The sequence below is a fragment of the Hylaeus anthracinus genome, unplaced genomic scaffold (assembly GCF_026225885.1).
Source record: "Hylaeus anthracinus isolate JK02 unplaced genomic scaffold, UHH_iyHylAnth1.0_haploid 3, whole genome shotgun sequence".
Taxonomy (NCBI): domain Eukaryota; kingdom Metazoa; phylum Arthropoda; class Insecta; order Hymenoptera; family Colletidae; genus Hylaeus; species Hylaeus anthracinus.
In genome coordinates this window covers 6,700,106-6,721,853 of record NW_026535284.1, presented here as the reverse complement: position 1 = coordinate 6,721,853, position 21,748 = coordinate 6,700,106, and the positions used below count along the sequence as shown (strand labels likewise).

Genomic DNA, 21,748 nt, shown 5'->3' with positions numbered 1-21,748 from the left:
CCACTTATACTTCTGCTACTAAAATTAATATGTGAAGCATACTCTTAAGTGTTATAAAAGTAAAGGTAATTTCTCTCATTTCACTATATTTTCTCACCTTTCTGACATAGTTATTATACCGTCACTATAAAATTTCTGTAAATTTTTTGGTACAAATACAAGGTGCAGGAATTTTTGCTCCGTATATATTCTGATCACAGATTTTACCAGCTTCATACATTTTTCTGAATTTTTATCTGATTTTATGATGGAGGTTTTGGGTCTAACAAACTTTTAATTTTAATTAATGAAAATCCCAATAAGCGAGACAAACAAACAACTTCACTATTTTCTTCGGATGGCTGAGACTCTTGGAATATATAAAACGTTCAAAATAGCCGTTTGAATTGTTTAGAAAAGAGTTTGCACAAACAATTGCTGCCAAACAATTTCCTAAATCCATACTGTGATACATAATACTACACATTAGAGTTATCAGAAAATCGTAATTTGGAATACAACTTTTCCTTGCAAGCCCTTAGAGGCTGTCGCGCTAAATGGTCCCCAAACATCACCATGTTCCAATCAAAAAACAGAACACCTGGTCATTCGTGACCACCAACGCCACAGGCAGCTTAATCATCTCCAAAACCGACGCAACACAGCGCAACCCCCATAGAATAACATTGTTTGCGCGCGGATGCTCTAAGATACCCCCGGTTGGCTGAGGCCGCCTCAAAGATAACCGTTCCACATACGCCGTGGCAAAGACGAACCGGGAACCTGGAGGTCTAATTAGTTTCCTCCTAACGAGCCGTTGGGATTGTATTCGCCACGGAGGGAAATTAACGAGGCCAATTTTACATTTAACTTCGCGCGCTCGAGAGTGACGCGTCGGTGATTACGGGGCACTGTCTCATTCTCCGTGATGACGACAGTCCGTCCAACCACCCCCTACCCCTCCGTCACACATGTGGGTCCTCGTACGTGCCGTGTAACTGTATCAGGTCGCCGAGGGTTGCTCGAGTTTACGTTCGTTTGCCTAATGTCTGCTGCAGTGCCTTTGGATATGGCTACGGGGCTCCTTTCTCCGCGGCGTGCCTATTAATTAACCCCGAGACGTTAATTGCGTCGCGCGCACGGATGGGGGGACCAAACATCCCCTTCCACGTGCATGCACACGACGCACACGTGAGTGGTTCGTGATCTTCGGGACGTCTAGGTGGCCTACGTACCTGAGACCGATTAACCTTGCCCCCGCGACCGCGAATAAGCCCAGTTGGCCCGCTAACGACGCAGAGGCGCCCGCTGGTCGCGGTGCGAAGTGAATTAGAGGGGTTAATTGGACGCAAAGGGGACGCCTTCTTTTAGCGCCTCGCCGGGGCACTTGAATCAGGCGAACCGAACACGGGGCTCCCTTCTTGAGTGAAACTGCGTCGGTGATAGGTGAAACTTGAATCCACCCTTTTGCTGTTTTTGATTAAATTTCTTCTGGTCGAGCGATTCCGTGACTTTGACACAGGTGTGAAAAGAAAAGACTGTTACACTAATTTTTTTTTTAGCTTTACGTTAGTTCGTGGTTGTGTTAAACTCAGAGTTAGAGCGGAGATTATTATAGCAACCGATTCTTTGCGCAAAATGGGTTCAAAGAGTCCTTTACTGTTTTGTAATCCGAGGTTCCGTTGTTGAGATATAAGCAGGTGAATTTTCGCGCGCGGGTGCGATGTCGTGATCAGCTGGTTAAGATATAGCGCGCGCTAAAAGATACACCTGTTATCTTTGGATGCTGATATCTCGCTAACGAGGCTTTGCATTGAAAAATTGTAAAAGACATTTCGATTCCTTTTTGTACGAAGAAATGAAGCTGATGAAGGATTCCATGTTTTCAACAATATTCTGCAGATGAGATACGAAGGCGAGCTTCATATTCAGTTCGATGCCTGAAGCCCTTCCACGGCCATAAATATCAAGAATCAAATCTAATAGTGTCACAATGGTAATGATATAGAATAAATTGTACGATATACAACAGGATCCTTAAGATACAATAATAAATATGAAATAAAACAGTTACAATAAGAAGGATGCATATAAAACAGTTACAATATGAAGTAATTAATTATAAGACATTGTGATGTATTCATAAATGATGAATTCTTGAAATTGAGAAAGTTCTTTTTAACCGATTTCAAAAAGGAGGAGGTTACTCAATTTTACATGTATATTTTTTTTTTCAATTTTTCAAGTGTAAGTAATAACAGGCCAAGTAGATTTTCTGCAGCAGTTCTTATAATTTGTTTACGAATCGTGACTGTAAGGAGCATATCTGTTTGCTCAAACATTTTAAACCCAATTGTCCGTGTCGTAATCGTAACAATTCTCAACACACAAAACGAACCACGGGAACGCTTCTACCGCGCGATCGCGGGTAGCAGGGCCGAACCATCGCGTTGATGCGCCACGTAACTGGACGGGAACAAAGCCAGGACGACTTGAGCTTAATTAACCGCGACGAGCGTCGCGCTCGTTTCCCGATTAATTAATTTCCAGAAAACGTTTCGCTCGTTACTGTGAAATCGGTTAGGGGATTCGTCGTGGCGGCGACCTCGTTCCCGATCCGTCTATGTCTCGCGGAGTGACGCACGTTAAACCGGAAATCCCAAAAAGCTGATCCAAATGCTAATTTCGCTAACATCGATGTACAATTCGAAGTCTGTGTGTTTCGGATTTCCTTAATCTTTTTTTATCAAGGTAGGCAGGTATGGCAGATGGTGACATAGTGATTCATTACACAGACATTGTAGGTTATTATTCGTAACAGGAATCTGTGTGTTTGGAATTGTACTATAACTTTTTCTATTCTTGTTTAATTTGGGTGGAATTTTGGTTAGCTGCTCTTTATGTTCTGAGGCTTCTACGTTCTGAATGTATAGGATACGAAGTCTGTGAAAATATTAGGTGTGAGTATTAATTATAACGAATTAATAGGAGACTGAATGTACAATAGGTTGGTCAGGTGTTCTGGACGGTTTACAGTTCTGCGTGTTCGTGATTTCCTTATAACTTGTACTATTTTTGTCCGATCGGAATGAAATCTGTTGTGATTGCTTTTTATATATCAACAGGAAAATGTAGCCTGCTTGATTTAGGTAGAATTATTTCTGAACAATATTAGGGTCACTTTTACTTAGTGAAGACACTTTTTACTGAGACCTTTCAAAAAACGAAGAACATTCGCATAAACATCAAAACTGAGTCCCATCGTCAACAAAATAACACAAAATCCAAATAACCATAGATTCCCAAATGTATCAGTTTATATCCCAACTCCGCGCACGTAAATATATTTGAACATGTATCTAACGCATAAGAATAGTTTCGCATTTTTTCTTCAGAAATGTTTTGACGATTATTTGCCAGGTTTCAAAGGTCGAGGGAACACTTTCCACTTTTACAGGATTCCCGAGGACAGTGTGTCAGGGTGGGTGCTCGTTTCGAGCTGATCGATGCGCCTATCGTTCGGAATTACGTTAATTGGACGTTGTCGAGAGCAGCGAGACAGTTTTCTGTGCTACGTCGAGCGTGCGGTTTGTCAAGTTGCGGGAGAGAGAGATAAAGGGAGGAACGACAGAGTTTGATTGTGAAAGGGAGCGAGAAGGGGTGAGAAGCTTGAATGCAGAACGAGAGACGAGGAGAGAGAGGGAGAGTGGATCCAAAGCGGAAGAGAGCGAGACAGGGTGGTAGATGTTGGAGGAAGGGAGAAAGAAGGGAGAACGGTGGAAGGGTTGAACGGAAGGATAGGAATGGCCGCGAGGGGGTTGTAGGGAAAACGTGCGCGGTCCCATTGGGTCGTAGTAAAGCGGTGTGCCCTTCGCTACGGTAACGCAGCCTCTCCATGTATCGATTCGTCTTTCGAACTTCGAATTTCAGCGCGCGCAGTGGCACGAATCTCGAAAAACGAGATGAAAAAATCGTCACGCTCGCGCCTCGTCATTTTTTATCGGAAAAAACGGTGATTCTGGTAGTGCCCTGTACCACAGAATTTGATTTTTGGATTAATATTATCGTTAGAGTTCATTTCAACAGGCAGAAGGTTTTTGGAAATATTTGAAATTTATTTAATGGTGTTTCTTGTTTGTATTAGTAGCAGTTCTCTGAACTTCAAAATTCAATTCTGCAGATTAATATTATCGTTAGAGTTCATTTCAACAAGGAGAAGGTTTTTGGAAATATTTGAAATTTATTTAATGGTATTTCTTTCTTGTGTTGGTGGAAGTTCTCTGAACTTTAAAATTTAATTATACAGATTAATATTGTCGTCAGGGTTAATGTAATTTTTCTAAACCGGGGAAAGGTTATCGAACCCTCCATTTACTGACGGGACTTATAGGTCCCGTCAATTTTCTCACGATACTGTATTAATTAAACGCTTTGAAAATTATTGTCACTTCTAAGTCCACTTCTATGAAGTTCGTTTTTAATTGTTGGATGGCAGTACAAGCTCTTTTTCTTTTGAAAGCTTGTTAGAGACAACTCTATAAGATGATATGAGGCCAAAATGGAAGCCTAAATTTTAAAAACTTTTGAGAAATTCAGTAAAGGGTTAAAGTGTTTGAAAATTTTGTTAATGATATTTATTTCTCGTGTCAATGGAAGGTAATTCTAGTATTAATTGTCACGAGGTAAATCTGTGAATAAAAACAGAACAAAGAATATTTATTAGAATTGGAGTTCACGAAGAAACGCAACGGAATTTCGTCCTAAGCACGAGCGCCCCTAATCGAAACAAACGACTGCGTCAGGCTCATCCGAGCAAATCCACGAGTCACTCCAGAACTCGATCCCATTAGCACTGGTATTAGACCAAGCGTGTACACGCTTGATAGCAAACGACGCGAACAAAATGGCAGGCGACCGATACAATTACTCTTCAGGCATAATTCAAATCGAAACCGCGATAAAACGGACACGCTTACGAATTTTCGAATCGCTTGGAATCGTGTTAGGTACTTGTTTTAACGCCGTGTTCGTTCGTTCGTTTGGTTGTACTCGAAGGGGTGAGATGCCTAACGCGGATAGATCATCTGAACAGTTAGTTTCTTCGTTATCATATAGAGCAAGAATTTTGTTAATCGAAAACCAAATAAATAAAATATTATTGTAAGTAAAATCACAGAAATGAGAATGACTTTTGCTAACAAGATTGAGAAGCTGATGGATGTATTCTATTATACTAACTGCAACGGAAAATTACCTAATTCAAAATAGATCAAAATTTTCATTGATTGTACACTGATAGAACAAACATTAGTAATATAACTTCCCCTCTTAGCCTCACTTTTTACTGTTTTCATTCGCTTTACCTTGCGACAATTTAATGCTAGAACTAGTTTCAATTAACACAACAAATGCCATTAAATGTCAAACACGCTATAATAGAAAATACGCTATATAAGAAAAAAAATGTCTACCGGAGCCTACAGGAGCGAAGTCATGGTTCGCGAATGAAAAAGTTTGTCGGTGAATTGCGTTCCCTAATCTGAAAAATCAAACGACGCAGAGTGAACAGCGGGAGATACTTCATAAGATAGTCGCGTGTTTTTGGGAAAGTGATCGTTTCGCGAGCCAGAGTGCTCATATATCGATTCGTTTTTCAAACTTTCAACACGGAAACGCATGCGCGCAGTCCGTATATACATACGTGTTCCACAGCATCAAGCTTTCAGTTGGCTGGGATACTGATTAAAGCTAGTAACAAATTTTAGATATAGCAAACGAAATACAATGATAAAGAGGATATTTTATGATGGGCCTACATTAACCAATAGACTACTGTTTTTAGAAATGATTAGTTTTCCTGAATTTTAATATTTAGTATTTTATTTAGTTCATATAATATTTCTGGATAGTTTGAATTATCATTGGCTCATTGAAAATGTTTAAAATAATGTCTAATTCTGGATTAATAAAAAATAGGAGTGAAACATCGTGTATGTATTAATACATGTTTACTACAGTTGGATATATTTAATTTGAATTATTCAAGTTGAAGTTTGAAATTGAAGATATATATTTTCGAATACAAAACATGATCTTTTGTTTTAATGTGAGCATTAATCAATCGCATTTCTAATTTTTATATTAAATCATCGTTCTCCTCGCTGTAATCAGCGTCGTGTATTACAAGCAATTAGATAACACTAGATTGAAAAGAAACATAAAATTATTGAATCAATTCAGAAAATAAACAAAGTAATAAATACTCTAACAAATAACACTCTAACATTCTCGATACTATAAATTCTCAAATCGTGGTTAATTATGAGACTCGTGAAGTCCACTTAAGTACCGTGTACGATTAAACTCGACAAAGCGTAGGAATGCAAGATTCGATTTAATCTAATTGAAAGGATCTCGTTTCGATGGTTGCTCGACTACGCAACATTTATCTTGTCTCCTTAAATACTGAGGTTTTTCACTGTAATTTTCAGTAACCCGACTAGTTTCGCCATAATTCAAGAGGATCCGATGTATTTCGAGTGACTGTTTTGAAACCAGTGCCAGAAACTTGATTCAGCTTGGAAATATTTAGTAGCGTGGATGCCTAACATAAATGCGATGTCTGAAGGTTGAAAGAGGTACGGGGTCATGCTCATTGTGGGCATTGTTCTTCTGAACCACATTTCTCAATTAGAATCCAAATTGTAATAGCTTCAGAAACTACATGTGCCAATTACTCTTCATCGAGTTAGACGAAATCAAGAATGTACTACTAAATAAGTTGTAACAAAAAAAAAATATATCTGCAATTTCAAACTTCAACTTGAATAATTCAAATTAAATAAACCAACTTTCGTAAATATGTATTAATACACATGCGCTGTTTCACTTCTCTTTTTTTATTAATCCAGAATTTGAAAATATTTTAAACATTTTAAAAATAACATTGTAGATCAGATGAATAATTATTTTTAATATCAAATAATTTTATTTGAAATTTTATATGTAGAAAATGAACAACAACGTTTCGAAAGCTCTACTAACGGTATTTAAAAATACAGCTCGATCTACATTTATATGTTTACTTCAAATTTGATGTTCGTGATCAAGGAAAGAATTTGAAAATTCAAATGAATGCAACAAAGAGAAAAATTGTCTCATAAGGAGTCATCGTTACTCCCTTACTATATTAGTACCAATAAATAACAAAGTTGTCGATAGAATAAAAAATAACTCGCACAATTATACAAATCACACAAATATTCAAACGATACAGTAATTAACAATTCAGAGAAATTCAAGCTCCTGTTCTTCACTTAATATCCACTCACACAATTTTCTTGCTGCTTAAACGACATGGTCGCAATTTAAAAAAAAAAAATTCAAACGCTCCCTCTCCGTTTCGTATCTGTCCGTTAAAAAAAATGTATAATTCCAGCCCCGATATAATCAATCCTTTGTAAACGTCCGCGAGCAAATTTTTCCGAGGCATTTTTTCCACCGTGGTAATTTAATTCACCAGCGTCGATAATCATACGTATCGCGCACACTCGAGCGAAGTCGCGCGCATTTGTTTGGTCACACGCGTCGCTACGCACGCCATTATCCTTTTACAGTGTGTTTGCAGCCTAACAGGATTGAAGTGGTTCCGGAAATTCGTCGCGAGGGCGGGAGGGAGGGAGGGGAGGGGGGAGGGGGGAGGGGGAGGTCTGGCCGTTCGTGCCTCGTCATGCGAATTTTATCGGGGCGCAATTTCAGAGCTTTGATTATACTTCAAAAGCAATTGTATCGGTCCGCGCGCCCGGCGTAAAGCTTTTACCAATCACCGGCTACGACTTGTTGCTTGAAAAGGCGCGAAATTACAATGTATCAATTTGATGCGCGTCGACGTATTAATTTTACGAATAAATTTCAAAGAACCCCTTTCGGCGCACCGTTCGGCTTTGTACAAATTCGCTTTGCCCGCCCCGAATTTCCCTCTGTGCTCGTTGTTATGCTTGTCGCATCCCCGCACCCCGTCCACCGACATCCTTTTAACTGGATCGCGTCACAGGTATTTTTTTTTCTTTTTTCGTTTAAACAATTTTCGACGAATTAACAATTATAGGGGCGCCGTAATGCCCGCAAACGACGTTCGTCGATGGCTGTAACATGAAGGTATTAATTATACGCGGTATTATTGTTTCCGATCACTTGGATCGTGGTGGTTTTATTTGAAAGATTATTTTTATTTGATACATAATCTAGGATGTTAATTGTCGATAAGTTATATAAATGAATTCTATGTCGACAATAAGTGATATAGGAACTCGTATGTCTTTGAAATGTGCACTTTATGCTCACATCACATCACGTATGAACTATGGACAGACGCTACAAGAACTATCATTTTTATATAAGAAAATCACTTCCAGAGTTCATTTGGTTCAAATGATTTCGCCCTTCACTGGCTCAAATGATTCGAACTCAAATCTGTCGTGATTACCCTTAAATATCAATAATAGTCCTTATGTCATCCATTTTAGATTCCCCCACGCACGTTCCAAATAAGAGAACAGAAAAATGGCAGTCGCGCTGGTAAGCAAACCGCTTCTGCTCTTTCCAGCTGCTCCAGTTTCATCTCTGTCGACAAAGAAGCCAGAAAACAAGCTGCCAGGTGATGCGGTAACGCGATACGTATCCTTGGGTCGCGAGTCTGACAGTTTCGAAGCTTCCTATCGATGTTTACAGAGCGCGGAGAGGAGATCGTATCAAAACGCTGCGATAAGTACCAGCTTTGGTAAATATTCATCGCTGCACGAAACGGGAACGGGAAGGGTTGGAGGCATCAAAATACGCGATGTCGTCCACTTTGATCAACATCCGTCCTGGCGAGCGATGCTGTTCCTTTTTTTTGGGAGTCTGGCAGTTCGAAGTCTTGCGCGAAACCTTTCGTTTCAGTTTTATCATTTTTCTCCAACCCATTTTCTGTTCGAACCAGCAGTCAACGCGATTATACTCGTTCCACGCAATTTCACAGAAAAAAAGAAAGAACTTTTCAGCAGGATTAACTTGACGATGTTCAATTTGCATGAGAAAAAGGAGACCTACTTTAAATTCCCAGTTTGAGATATTCTGGGGTTAGGTGGGAAACTTCGTCTCGCTCCACTGACTTAGGTTTCCCCGGGTTATTAAAGAACTTTGACGAGGTGAATTAGAAGCGAGCGCAATTAGTTTCATCTACCGAATGAAGTTTCGAATCTTCTATTTCGTCCTCTCCGTAGGTATATGCCGTAGCTTGTTTTTATTGGAGTGTATCACCTTCCTGGTAAATAAACATTTATCCATTTAACGATCTTGTACTGGATTTTATTCGGGAACAATATAAAATAATAATACAAACAATTATATAACAATTGAGAGGTAATCATTATTTAAGTGTGCATCGATTGTATTCATTCACTTTTCCTCATATTTCAATTTTATATTCATTATATTATATTTCATGTATTTTTCTTAACTTCTTTTTATCACTTGATGCATTCAATAAATTATTTAACCATGAATTTGCACTATTATATACAACACATCACTTCCATCACATTCCCCTAACTCTTCATTCAGATACTATGAGATATTTTAATTCTTCGTTTCTTCATTTAAACAAAATTTTGTTTGCATCGAAAGTAGGTCGCAAACGTCCACCCGTTGTTAGTGAATAACTCCATCGCTTTTCAGACAAAATGTATCGTGTTCTCAATATTTCGCAACTCTTACAAATTTGTCATCCTCTGGCCAGCAAGCGTTTAGTTGGATCCTTTCACCCATCGCGTTCATTGCCATGGCTGCCGTTCATTGTAGCACGAAAATCACACAACTTACCGTTCAGACAACGCTTTTGAAACTACTTACCGTCGATACAATGGCGCGAAAGCCGCACGCTGACCGAGCCTATAGACGGCAACGTTAATGTGCAGAGCTTTGGCCGCAATCGTCACGTTCCCATACCGCAAATGCACGCGCTCTTTTGCAAAATGTCAGCCAACCATCCCTGCTAGATCCTCTTTCTACTATTAACCCCAGAAGTCCCTGAAGCATTAGGTCTAGCCACGCGAAATCGTCGCAGACCACAGTTATAAAGGATGCATTTACGAAAAATCAAAGTTTCAGCAAAATATACATCACTGGCATCAAAGATAAACTATCTAAAACCTTCGATAAAATTCGAATCAGGATTAGGGTTAGATAACAAGTCAGAAACGGAACGATTAAATTGTTATCCATCTGTCAAAAATAATAATTTCAATTCCAATTTAAAAATGAAGTACCCGATAAATAAAAATTGAGATGATTAAGTTGACATCCGTCCTCTAATACTTTCGCCAAAAATTTGAATGCAACTTACAAAATGAAGTATTTACAAATTTCGCGGACACATTTCTTTTGATTTGCTTCATGTGTGGACGACCTAATAGTTTCCGAAATATTGGACCACATAACATTTTGTCCCGCTAGATCGCTGAAATATTACACTGTGCGTCCTCTTTTTTTATTCGCTGTCCTTCCATTTTTCACCATAAACAGGACACGAATTTCGGCTGTACGAAAATAAGAAGATTTTCAATCTTAAAACTCGGTGCAGATCAAAATTCAAGCGATCGAATCACCACACGTTGGTTCTCTTATCCATTACCCGAATAAACTTTCAAACCAGGAAGTTGAGACCTCCAGACGAAGACGGAGAGCGGAGTCCTGGCATAAATTAATCGACCTATGATAAATTGCGAAACGCGACCGAATCGCAGAAGGGATGAGGCCGCAGAGAAGAGAACCGTCTGGATGGGAATGCAGCTAGGGATGCAAAAAGTGATTGTCAAGGGAGATGGATGTCTTCGGGTCTTCAGGCTCCCGACGGTTTGCAACCGGGGCGAGGGGGGAACTTTGACCACCGTGGAAGTTACTCTTGCCTGCATTCGAACGACAATCTGCCGGGGTTGCCGAGATAACGATATGGCGGCTCTGCTCTGGTTGGCTAAACCCTTCGGAAATTTCGGAACCCGCAGGACGTTAGCAGACTGGCAGGGGGAACGTTGGGTTTTGTTGGGGAAGGATTGGCTGGATCTATGATTCAACTTTTTGTTTCTATACATGTATCGATTCGGACGTGTTCTCTATACGCGATGTCATTTGACAGTTTGAGATGATTAATACAGTATAATGTATAGTATAATGTGGACTCTGAACACTAATGTTTAGATAGAAACGAAGTTAAGATTTCTCCTTTCTGTTTCAGGTGAGTTGTGAAAACTTAACATAGATCAATCAAGGGGCTAAGTTCCACTGAAAGTTGTCATCGCAGGTATTTATGGCAATTAATCTTAGAGTTTGGGCGTTTTAAGATGTTCGAGGACGTCTCGAGATGATTTAAGACGTCGTAAGACGTTTTAAGGGGTTTTAAACATTTTCTGAAACAGTTTGGAAGACGTTCTAAGCCTTACTAGCCTTATTATAAAGTGGAAGGTATTTGAAGACGTTTGAAGATGTTGTCAAATGTATCAAGACGTTTAAAGACGGTGTAGACGATTAGATTTTATGTATCGTACACATATTGAAATAAAAAAAAGTCTTAAAACGACTTATGATGCCTTACAGTGTCTTCCAACAATTTCCAACGTCTTCAAACGTTTCTAAAGATTTCTAAAATCCATATCATACCACAAATGGTGAAGCATAAGTGATCTCTTATAGTGCTTCAAGTACTTCACCTTTCCAATTCCGAATCATTGGAATTCCAACAACTTAACCCGTTTAAACAATCATTTTTAAACTAACCCTTTGAGTCTCATCCACCTAAAAACAAAATTTGACCTTGTGAGAGTGTTATCAGGACGTATTATCCCTTCCACTAACCACAGCATCTTCTCACCTATTTATCGCGCGTTTATTTGACCCACGCAATTTAACCTACTGCCGGCTATGTGCTTTAGATGCGTCTTACCTACCCCGCAAAAAAAGCTTATCTCGCGTCTCCTACTACTAATGTCACCAGTTAGACTTGATTTCCCCAAGAAATATCGCGAGATCGATACGAAACGCAGGTACACTTTGTGTTCCCCCTGGCGCGTACCAAAACGGTCCCAGCTTATCGTAATTTATTCGGAGTACCCGTTCCGAGGAGATAAATCTGCGAACGTTAGGAACGCGAAAGAATGCGCGGGATCGTCTTCTCCTTCGATTTATTATGTCGACCTATTGTCGGGAATATAAACGATCCGCGTTGGGCAAGATTTGAGCCATCGGCGGAAGTTACGGGGCGCCAGTGAGGATTTCGTCGCGTTCGAATCGCGTCGAGATCAATTTTTGAACGGTCCTCGAATCGCTCAGAAATTGGAGAACGATTGAATTGGGAGCGCCGAGTGCTGATTCGATTGTTCCGTTAGGGGAATGTGTTTGATTCGATTCGTTCTATTTAACTTGCGCTAAGGGGCGTGGAATTTATAGTTGAAAATCGCTGGCGTTCGAGCGACTGAAAATAAAGGTAAAAATGATTCAGTTGGGAAACCATATGATTAATAAATTTGAAGATTTCTTTTGTATGGTTTTGGATTTACATATCATTGTAGATTTTTGCAGACGTAAGGATATTTATCGATGGAGTACAGAAATGTTTCTTTACTAATTTTGTGTGCAGTTTATTAATTAACTATATTAAAGTAATCGTCGATATTTGCATTAATGTCTGAATAATTCTTAATAACATCGTACATTACATTATCATATAATTGTGAATAATTCTTTTAGTTCTTTCATTCATAACTCTTTCTTATAAAATATCCCATAAAAATTAGAAATAATTATACACCTAATTCTAAATAATTTTTCTACGTATTTAACAACTGTTCTCTATAAAGTATCCTTTAAACATTAGAAAATTATGAAAGGTCCCTCGCTATACTTAATTCACCTCAGTGCCATTAAACCAAAGAGGTACATTACATTTTACTTAAACATTGGATTACATATTCTACCCAGCGTGCTCCAAAGTGAATGTAACGATACAGATTCCCCATCCTTATTCTTTTTTGCACCGTGTACGTACTAATTACCTTCGACAACTATACCTTCATCGAGCGCCAGCTAAAGAGGTCGCCAAGAAGGCGAAACGGGGTGAAGGGTGAAAGTGTGGAAGAACTGAGTCCCTCCTTTGTTCGACGGGCGGAGGAACGATAGATTCTCGCTCTGATTTTCTTTTCGTTTCGCTTTTTCCAGCCCAACGATTTCCTGCCTCCGACACGGCCGGACTTTTAATTTTAATCATCGACCGGGGAATTATAAAAGTTGCTCCCGCTCGAGGACGCTTTCAATTAAGGATTTCCGTTCCTCCCGGGACGATCGGTCTCGTTTGAAGGAAAGAGTGCAGAAGGGAAGGAAAAGACAGAGGGTGAAGGGGGGTACGATACGATGGAGCAGTAGCTATTCCTCCTGTCCTTCCTCGCATCTCAGCATCCCCTTCTTTCTCTAGGCGCTGAATTGGGGATGACATGCATTGATTTTTCTGGGTTATTTCACGAAAATTTTGAAAATGCTTGGTTGGTAGATAAGGATTAGAGTAACGATCGATTTGACGTATGGTTGCAGTTGAATATAGATGGTGAATATTTAAGGGAAGGTTCTGGTGTCGAATTAAATTCTATTGGTATTAAAAATAAATTTTTCTTAGGGTGTTTAATTATTCTATTCCATGAGAGTGTGTGATTTTGAAAATGCTTGTTTAGTGAATAATTAGAGTAACGATCGATTTGACGCATGGTTACAATTGAATATAGTTGGTGAATATTTGAGGGGAGATTCTGGTGTCGAATTAAATACTACTGGTATTAAAAAATCAATCTTTCTTAGAGTGTTTAATTATTCTATTCCACGAGAGCGTATATTTAAAAACGAATTATTTTGTTCCCATTGAAACTTAGATGGTCGTTGTTTCAAGTTGAGACAATAATATAAAGAATCAAGCATCAAAAATCAATTTTTTTTAGTGTGTTCCATCGTTCTATTTGATGGGAGTGTATATTTAAAATTACCTAGATGGTCATTGTTTTAAGTTGAGGCAATATAATTTAATATTCTTGTAAAGACTTTAATATTCCTGATATCAATAATCAATTTTCTTTTAGTGAGTTTCATTGTTTTATTTGATAAGAATGTATATTTAAAAGGAAATTGTAAATTTGTTCCCATTGAAACCTAGATGGTCATCGTTTTAAGTTGAAGTAATATATAAACAATTTAATATTTGAAGGAAGGTTATTGGTAAATTATAATAGTCATAAAGTGTATAGTATCTTTGACTAGGATTGTAGCACAAACTGAGAAATCGGATACCTTCCAGAGTGACGAGTTTTCGAGATTATTGGAATAGTTTTTAAGTACTTGTTGCCTCCCTCTGGATCGAAGGGTGTTCATTGAGAGGAGCACAGCTTCTATTTGTAGGAGGTCCTGATGGTTTTATGCTTTGAATGTATAGCTCTATCCGGTGATTAAGTACGCGTGTTTTCCAGGTCGGTCGTAAACTTGGAATTTTATAGCTGCTATAGAAAACGTAAGAGCACTCTTTGACTTAATGACTATTTAAAAGCTCTCTCCATCACTTTTAATATCCATATGTCGTCGTCGTGGAGAGCACCGTTGATTTTACCTGGTTTTAAACATTGTGAAAGCAAATTCGGAAAGCTTGCTATCTTCCAAATATAATCATACAACTGATAGACTCTTATTGGTATAAGTCGTTTCTTAGAGACATAAATTTATAAGTTAATCTAAAAGATTCTAACAAAAAAAAATACTTTCGCAGCAGCTTTTACTAAAATTGTGCGTGCACAAATCAATTTCCCACTATAAGAACAAATATTCCACGCAAACGTTGCATGTTTCAACAACAAAATACTTTTTAATCACCCCAAACGTAAAATTCTAAAATCACCAAAGAATTAAACTATGACTTCCCACTGTGAGAATAAATACTCCACGCAAACATTGCGTGTTTCAATAACAAAATATTGTTCAATCACTCCAAACGTAAAAATCTAAAATCTCCAAACAATTAAACTATGACTCACGATAACTTTTACAAAAGCGCCAGAACTGTTGTATCGTCAATCCAAATGTAATTTTCATTCTAAAGGGTCAAGTTTCCCACCTACTTGACGCTTACGTAACTCACGAAACGGCAGTGATGCCGAGTTCAATTGAGGATGGAAATTCCCAGGTTGAATTTCATCGCGAAATACCAGAACGAAATAATAGTCACGTAGCGATGGCGCTCGTTGTTGAATGCGGATTCTGCGTGCACGTTGCGAGCTATTAAGGCGGGCTGCGCATCTTTCCCGCCTTGCACCAGCCAAGATATTATTCTTCCCGAAAGACTTATGCGAAGCAGCTGCGCCAGCGTCGTGGTTTCCCTCGGTCGAAACTACAATTACGCCGGGGCAATCTCGACGCAACGTCGGTTCATTGCCGATGAAACAGCGCCTGTTTCTTCTATAACTATATATAACAATTATTTGATCGTTAACGTGCTTTATCGGGCCGAGCTAATGACAATAGATAAATCACGATGACGGACAAAAGCTCGACTAAGTTCTGAATAAAATTGGGACGTCGTCTTGAACAGACATTGGTGGAATTTTATTTGGAAACAATCTAGTCTACTTTCTTTTCTTCTTTTTTAAGAAAATTGTTTAAGGTACGTGGATTTCCACTTGTAGTTTTCTTTATGTCTGAGAATATGAAGGTAACTCAAATTTCATAGAGTATTTCATAAGTAACTCATTTAGAGGAAAATTGATGTGAATTGAACAAAATAAAAATTTGTGAACCGAAGAACAGTGTTTGTATTTAAATAAGAATTTATTGGAATTTAGTTTGTATCTTCGAGAAGCCACAAGAGGCGAGCTATTTCAATAACGTGTCGTCGTCGCTGCGATCGATACTGGACACCCGTTTGATTAGTTTACGAGGATCGTGGCCCGTTGTAAAGTATTACCCGACATTTATTGATCGCCAGCGTGTCTGAATTACAATAGAAAAATATGATACCATGGAATTTATTTCAGTTTAAATTCTACGCAATACGGATGGGAATTTTATACAACGACCGAAACGGTCGGTCGCGTCCGATTTATGAATTTGAATAAACTATATATAGGCGACTAGTTTTCCTCCGCGAAACATCGCAATAATATTTTCGGAATTCAATCCCCAATCATTCGAAATGAAACATTCCACCAGGTGTTTGAGGGATCGATGAAAGTTTACGATGTTTACTTCTTCAGAAATATTGTCACGTGTAGATACAGTATTTGATATGATAAGAATTAATTTTTCTATTTAAAGTTCTTTTCGTGACATAGGATAATATTCTTTAGACTTAACGTTTGAAGAAAGTGTAATGGAATTGATTTCTTTTACTGTGACACTGGACAAACCCTTTAAAGTTTGTCATGCAATATTGCAATTTGTAGAAGCTTCAGTTTAAAGTTCTGTAACGTTGTTAATTTTTCCAAGTACACTGTAATCCTCCCAGCAGAGAGTTTTTAAAACTTACAACTTTGAGGAAATTTACAAAAATGATTTCTTTTATATCCAAACTAGTTGGATCCTTTAAAGTTACAATTCGAAGTCTTATAATAATGTTCATTTTTCAAAGTTTACTATAATCTTTTCAGCGTGATCGTTTAATATTTTGAAAATCAATGTTATTTTTTGTCTCCAAACTAGGCACATCTGTTAAAGGTAACATTTCTCTGGTCGAAAAGAATTTTGATGTTCAGGAATTTTTTCAGAAAATACTAAACGTTCAATATAAACATCCTGTACACATATTAAAAGTATGTGGATTAAACATTACTTTTACCTATTTGCATATAAATATATGAATGCACACAGAAAATACAATCATTATTATAACACACTACTGAAATTTTCAAAAATGTAATGGAAATATAAATTACTGTTCAACTATACAGTTGTTGTTAAATTTACTCTGAATTTGTCGTGCTTGATAATGCTCTCAGGAACAAAAAGAAATAAGAAATTCAACAATTATCCTGCATAGGAGTCTAGGAAAATATTTTAGAGATAATATAAATTTAAAAATTAAATAATTGATTGTCTACACATCTGTTCCTCGATTTCACCAAACAGTTTACATTTTACTCTGAACTTGTCACGTCTGATAATACTATCGGGAACAAAAAGGAATAAGAAATTCAACTTCAGTGAATATATAAATTCAAAAATTAAATAATTGTTTGTCTACATATCTGTTTACATTTTACTTTGACCTTGTCATGTCTGATAATACTATCAGGAGCATAAAGGACTAACAAATGTACCAATTATCCTGGATAGCTGTTTGAGAAAAATACTTCAACGAAAGAGAAATTTTTCAGCTAACGATAACTCACCATTCTTCGCGGAATTATCCAAACCCCTAAACACACCGCGGTCGGATTCCCGTAAGATGTGTACACTCGCCAGAGAAGCGCAAGATTAACGCGAACCTGGATATTCGGTTGCACAAAGAGAATGCGACCGCCGTCGAAATTCACCGCGGCTCAAGCGTGTTTGCGAGTAATCGCGTTGACGTTTAATTTGCTGCCCTCCAAGCTAATTCGTCGTCTTGCCTTGTCCCTTTGTCATCCGACTACGAGATGCCCCTTTCCTTCGATCATCACTTGATAGTGAGGTGAAATAAATTATATTTCTGGATTCTGTTCTGACTATATTAAGTGTCTGATATGAGTGCTTTATGAATGTATCAAAAGGTTTATTTCTGGAAATTTTTATAGAAATTTTTCTTAATTTATGTAGGATATATAAGTAGATTTATTAAGATACTTTTGAAGGGAGTTTGACTAAGGAATTTACATACTTTAAGAATGATTCAATTTTTTTATTTATAATAGATCTAGACTAAGATCATTATTAAATAATATTTGACTAGTTTTTAGTTATTACAAAAGAGTATAATTAGTAGGATTACTCAGATATCAATGTCATGGTCGACGCTTAAAAATTTCATGGCAAGTAGAACCAGCGAGCAATGGTCAGACACGTCAGGCAGGTCGTATCAAATGGCAGGCGTGCTCAATAAAGTTTCGAAATTCATTTCCTCGGAAACGCAGCATCGTATGAGAAACTTCGATTCCACATTTGTGATTCATTTTTGCTTGAAGAATCACCCTATGCTTGTCTGAACAACCCTTATTGTTCAACTATACCTGCATCTAATATAAATATCTAATTTTACAGTTCCAAGTGGGAGATAGTAACCAAACATACTAAACATGAACAGAAATAGCTTTTGATTTTTGTATTTCTCTAGTACTTTTGCTGAATAACCTTTTAAATATCTAAAAATAAACATTGAAGATTGAAATACTCTTAAAATTGTAAATAAATAAAATTGGTTGCTAACAAATATAAACAGATCAGAACGGAGAATGGACTATAGAAATCCCTATATAATAACACTGAGTATTAATACTTAATTCGTATTAAATACAGTTCTCTTGATTTTTAATTCAGATAAAAAATGATAAAATTAATAATTAGAAAATGAAAATGAGTTACTAATGTGTAACCAGCTCGAACACTAATCCTCACACTGACGCAGATTACGCACAGCAAAATTCCCTAAAAAATCCAATCAAACAGTTTCAGTACAGTCCAATACCACACCATTCTGCATCCCGGGAAATCATAATGGTAACAAATCGTCATTGTTCCGTTACCTGAGACCAGTTCGTCGCAAATACGGTCAGGTTTGTTCGTTCAAACCCACCCCGCTTTCAGCAAGCAACGTTACTTGACCCCCATCATTAATTTCTCCAACGAAGCCGCAGCATCGATCGGTCGAACGCACCGCAAACAAATCGAATATCACGAACCGATATTAGTTGCTTCGTCTTCGAGACACCACTGCACGCAAGTCCAAATACGTCCGTACGTATTTATATTCTCGAAAACGGTTCTACACTCGCGGGGAGTCAGGTCCCCTTCCTTCCTCACTCTTCGTCCGCCGAAGTTCCCCGCGGGAAGTTTGCAAATTTGTTAAATTGCCAATTTACCTTCGAAACTAGCGGCGTCCCTTCAACGTTGTCGCCTCCGTTCCGGTGTTCTTTCCACGACTGCACTCCGAACTCCGTCCCTGCCTATTTCTTTTCCGCTTTGTCTCTTGTTAGCGGACCAGCGAACTTTTTAATCTTCATTTCCGTCCAATTAGCCGGGGGAATTAATTAGGGAACCTTCGACGACGACCGGGACGTCTTTTTCAGACGCCTGGCCGCGCGATGGCAATTTTTGGATTAATTTCGCTCCGTTTGTGAAGTAGGACTGGTATTTAGAGGTTTAGACGTTATTGGAAATGTTTGGGAATCGTTACGAATCACGTTCATTATGTATTATTCGGGGACTATAGTTTAACCAGTATGTACATTTTTTTTTTAAATAAATTTAATTACAGTACAAATTTAATTTAATTTGGTCATTAATGTGTACGTAGAGAATTGAAAATCACATGAAATCACTGAGAATTATTAGGACTCGGTTGAATAACTCACGTGTCAAGCAGGATTATAATTTTCAATGTTAGTTGCAGAAGAATATAAAAATCAAAGAATATAAGAATCTAAAAATCTGTCTCATTTGTAATATTTTTTCAAGTCTGAGTTAATCCTACTACGAATACCAATGTGTAATACTAAAAACCATATGAAATAGTTGACAATTATTAGAAATTACAGATTTTTAATTGAAAAATTTGTCCACGTCCCTAAAAATCCATTTCCGTAAACTAAAATTGCAACACCTCACTACGACTGTGAGAACGAGTTGAACAATATTGACGGATTTTAGATACGCACAATTTAAATTCGCAAATAAATCTAGTAATTTCGTGAAAATTATGAAAATGTTTTGAATATTCATCCACGTATTTTTCCTTCGCCATACTAATATATTGAATGATACTAACACAAGCGAAGCTTTTTAAAGGACGTTTCTGAATTACATATTTTAATCCTTTTAATTCCATGCTCGAGTCTCACATGAGCGGATATAAGCGGTAAAAGCATGCAGACTCGCATTTTACATGACCCAGTTTTATTCGAGTTATAATTTCCTGTATTTTCATTATTCTCCCGAGCCCGTTTCTTTTTTTCAACGCTATAAAAGTATGCGTATCTATTCACTGAATACGAAATTATCACTACCCCACTGTGAAATTTCCAAAGGGAGCCGAACCGTAATTGCGTCGAAACAAAGCGTGTAATTAAATGAATAAGTTAAATTGAAAATATTATGCCGCACTCGAACTCGTCTTGATATTCCGTTCTCGAGCGTTCCAACTATATGGAGATACGAATATTTCGTAAACATAAACCGTGCGCTGCGGGGAAATTAAAAAACTGAAAACTAGGTTGATGTGTAAACATTATATCTGAGTAGCTAATTAGTAATGGTACCTGTTTAACTGCAAACAAGCTCTTGATACCATTCTCTTTTATAAATAAAAAAATATACGTATGAAGATAAAGCAAAACTATTAAATTAGGCAATGAGAACAATTAATTTAGTTAATTTATTCAATGTAAATATTTAGTTTCCATTTTTCTAATGGGACGCAATTTCGATAAATTTACAGAAATGGTCGTAACATTTTTATTTTTAGCATTTTCCAAGTAAAATTCTAAGAATTAATAAACAAAACTACAAACTTTAAAACGTGTACAATGATTTTTCCGTAATGTAACTTGTTCTATTCGAAAAAAAATCTTAAACTTCGCCTTGCTATTGCATGTCTCAGACACGTAGCCTCTCAAGCTTCCCCGGAAGTTCTCCTTCCAATCGGAATTTTATCCCAACATTTGAAACCGTTAGAGTGTATCGAGTTTCCTAAGAGGCTTACACCGTGTCGAAAATAACCAGAGTTTCAGTTAAATTACCGTGGTCTCGATAATATTAATACACTTACAAAGTGAATAGGGCGATGCGACTGAGTCCCGAACGCCATCGTATTAAGACTCCGGCAGGGAAACTTCGCCGGAAGCTTAATTAGATTGCTATAGAATGTGTTCCAATTGTTATACCGCTCGTCGAATTCTCGGAAAAGTTCGCGTCCCGTATATTTCCTGAAAGTTCCTCCGCATTCAACGGCGATTTCCTATCTCACCGTTTATCGATCGAAATTCCCTTTTTCCCTCCACGGCGAAGTTGATGGTGAATACCTGTAATATGGCGCGAATGCTGAGCCCTTGGTACTCCAAGAAAGTTGGCGTATGGTATTTCTGGATTAGGCACTCGAGCTGCACGATGTCCATTTGCGAGCGTAAACCGGGAACCGTGGAGTGGCGGTCTTGGAATGAAGCATAAATGGCCTGAACGCCACTCGAGCGCTACAACCGACTTCGAGGGAAGGTTAAGATCTAGAGCGCACAATGATCGCGGGGAGCTGGAGCAATTCGGTCGAAGGAAGAAGTAGAAGTGGTTTAGTTAGCATCTTTTCGATTTGGGATAGTAATGGGAGGCTTCTTTTGAATTGGTTAATACTTTCTTTGCTATTTAATTTCTTAAGAATTCTTGAATCTACGTAGGCTGTACATTCAATGGTTAAGGGGTATTACACTTGTCTGGTCAGACACGGTCTCGTTCTACTAGTCAGACTGAACAGCTTAATATTGTACTTGATTGGACTAATATAATATTGACTGACCAGATACAGTCATCTTCT

General features: G+C 37.9%; 1 protein-coding gene across 1 annotated transcript in view; it reads left to right on the top strand.

Moving 5' to 3' along the window:
* Positions 1-21,748, top strand: part of LOC128893749 (fez family zinc finger protein erm-like) — a 317,960-nt gene that overhangs the window by 106,674 nt on the left and 189,538 nt on the right. The gene's annotated exons all lie outside the window — the stretch shown is intronic.